The following is a 3,658-nucleotide window of genomic DNA, read 5'->3' on the forward strand; positions in this document are numbered from 1 at the left end:
AGGTTCGTTGCAGGTTCACCACAACCGGTGAAAAGCTGCAAACGTCTGGCAAAGATTTGCAGCGAATCAAAAGCTAATTTACATGTGAAAATAATGAGTGGCACAGCCTTGATAGTCTTATTGCTTTTATAAAATGGTTACTATCTAATTAAGGACACAAGTGCTAATTAAGATTTTATTTTCTTTAAGTAAAATCATTAAATGGTATCCTTTTGCAAAAAGAAATAGTCCCTGACAGTAAATAGAATGTTGATATGTTGCTGTGCTTTATCATGAATAAAGGACATCTATTGACCAATCAGTATCCAGAACCAGAACTATCAGTTTTTCCATGCACAGTAGCATGCAGCTTTTTTATAGAGATCAGTTTTGATCAGGCCATGTATAATTCACAGTACATATATAAACCATCTATAAAGTATACTCTGTTCATTTAACAACAGTTTGGGCAGAGAAACTGGATGGCATTAGCATTTCGAAATAATGTACAGACACGAATACACTTTCAGTAGATTATGACCCCGTTTACACCAGGTATTAAGGTGAACCTATCACAAGTGGTCAGCCTTAAATACAGGTCTAAAAGGTTTTGTTATCAGATCACAACAACCACGTAAGTATGTGGTCAAAACCACATGTGACCACAACGCATTTCAGTTGTAAACACTATCTGTCCTGAATGCGTCCCAGACATCAGTGAATTGCCACTCCTCACCTGTCAATAACCTGTTGCACTAAAACAAGAATGTAAACTTTGTCGGTTACGTGCAGCTTTAAAAAGCAGATACAAACACAAGCACAAAACTCCACAGATCTTATTCAATGTATCTCATATCAATACGTAGACAGATGAGAAGCTCAGGTCAATACAGGAAATCCAATAAAATAATGGATAATTCTGCTTGAGATGTTGCATTTATGCATAGATAAAATTTCAACTGCATCTGGGAGAAACAGTGCGCCATTTTTTTCCACACTTTCTTAGATTTTTCGGACTTTGTTTCGCTTTAATATCATGCAGTAGCACAGTAACATGGTGAATGATGTATGTCGTCCTGAAATCAGAGATCCTCTCCTTCAAATGCAAACACAAGTAGTCACAGGAGATGCATTTAGTGACCAAGTGTAAACAACGATGTGTTTCATATGACCACATGTGATCGGATCACACAAGACACAACTTAATACCAGGTGTAAATGGGGTCTTTAGATACCAGAGAAAGTTCTTCACACTCTTTCCTTAGTCTAACACACCACAGAACGTGTTAACTGGAAGAGTTACTTCAAAAAGAGCAAGGAAAGATAATATAGAAAGAAAATTTAATACTTTTTATCTATTGAAGGAAGATGATGGATCTTTGCCTCACCCTCCCTCCAACTCTCTCTACTGCAATGCAGAGGAACATTAGACACTTAAAAGACCCAAAAGTGTCACGACAATGTCACCGTGACTTTGCCACACACACACACATTTTCCATGCCTCTCTAGATCTCCAGTCCAATTTCTCAGTCTAGTAGTATTCAAATTGTTACAAATTGGCATTGTTGTGTAATATGTCTCATCTTGACCTTTGACCTTTACATATGTCACTTAATTAATTGACAGCATGCAGAGTTGTTGCTTTGTTATTACAACTGAAGCTATTACCTAGCTTTAATTGAGTTTATTACATATACACATTTATTTGGGGGGGTTGACCATTTACAATTTTTATATACAAGAGCCATTCACTTCACCATGCTAATGCAGACAAGAGGAGGTGACTTTCCTTGGTTTGTGAAAAGTGGAGTGGTTTGGCATTTACAAGCAGTTTAATTAGAGATGTTTTTTTTACCTCAAAGAAGAGCTAATTATTATTGTAATTTGTTATTTATTTATTTTTTCTCCCCTTTTCTCCCCAATCTAATCCTCATAGTGGCGTATTGACCTGCCTCAACCCGGGTGGCAGAAGACTAATCTCAGTTGCCTCCGAGTCTGAGACTGTCAATCCACGCACCTAATATATGATTTAATAAGAATAACAATTAAGGCCCAAGTATTTTAAGAGTTCATTTGTAACATTGTTTCTGCAACAGCCCCAAAGCTCCGACATTCGGTGTATATGTCAGCGTCCGAATTCACTCACTCATATCGTTCACACACTGCTGAGATATAGTGCACTAACTGTCATACACTATATAGGAAATAGTGAATGAGCGAACGATTTCGGATACAGCCACTATCTTTGCCATCGCTGTGCACGCGCAGAAATGCTGTTTGTTCGCACTCCAGTTGTCAATCACGCGAACAGCAGAACAAAAGGCATTTACACTTAACTTAAACATTTACATGGATTTATACAGTTAATCAGCCTGAAGTAGCTGCGATAGTTGCCAGTACCCCAGCAAGGGAGCAGGGTAAATGCGTAAATACTGCTCGTGACATGCAGGATGTGGGACAAAGCGCACTGATATATTGCTACAGATTTCAAAATGTACACATAAAATCTGATGTCATAAGAGCCCAGTTACAGAATCACCCTGAAAATGACCATCATATTACACAGAAAAGCCCGCATTAGCATTAGAGCCACAACCTATCTCGACATGCTCCCTTAAAGTGAAGCTGAGATTTGAATCTTGAAATATCAGCTTGTCTTTGTGTTAAATTAAAGCATTGAATGACGAAACTATTATTTTTTCACTGTGTGGAGCGAAAAAAGTGTTTCACTTTGCTTGAAGAGCTTGATGCTGCTGCAGTGATGGACTCAGCTTGAGTGACAATCTGTGACAGATGTCACTCAACTTCTGCTGTCGTAAAAGTCCCATTCAATAATCTCTCATTAACTAAAATTGAAACCCAGTAATTTTACGACAGGAACGCCACCAATTGTAAAGAAGTAAAAGTAAAACAAATTTGATAGAAATTTACTTGAGTGAGAGTAAATATAATGGAGTAAATGTTACTTTAAATGTTTTTAAATGAGTACATTACTACCCACCTCTGTGTGGGTGCATATTCACAGCTCAAGTTACATACTCTTCAACCACTGTATTTTTACCACCTAATTGGATTGGAATTGGGTAAAACAGTTTATTCTCGGCCCACAAAACGATAGGTGTGCATACATGCATTTAAAATAAGCTTTCTTAAAGGAAAAAAACCCACAAGCATGCAGAATAAGGGACAAGCTAGAGCAAGAGATCAGAGTGACTTGGGAGGAGGTGATAATGGAAAGAAAAGGATAGAGGGAGGTAAAATGATGAATTGTCTCTTGTATTTGGGACAAGGTGTCCGTAACTTTCAGGTACTCCAAAAAACAAACTCCTCTCTCATCCTTGCTCTCTCACTCTGTTCTGGGTCACATAGTCTCCTGGGAACGTGGAAGCAGGGCAAAGCCACCCTTCCCTTTTATTCATATCGCTCTCACTCACACACACAGTCCCAATCTGTAATAGACTCCTTAATTACTGAGTTGAAGCTACTTAATCACAGAATCTGAAATATAAGATTTGCACTCTGAGGACACAACCTGACTTTTAAAATGGCTAATGTGTTGAAATAAAATTGAGCCACAGGTACATATGCACACACACAGTTTCTTGAGTTTAACAATGAACCATACATATAGGGAAGAATGGGGCTAGTGATCACACATTTTACTCCAGTCAATTCTTT

Source organism: Xyrauchen texanus, chromosome 7 (assembly GCF_025860055.1).
Source record: "Xyrauchen texanus isolate HMW12.3.18 chromosome 7, RBS_HiC_50CHRs, whole genome shotgun sequence".
NCBI lineage: Eukaryota > Metazoa > Chordata > Actinopteri > Cypriniformes > Catostomidae > Xyrauchen > Xyrauchen texanus.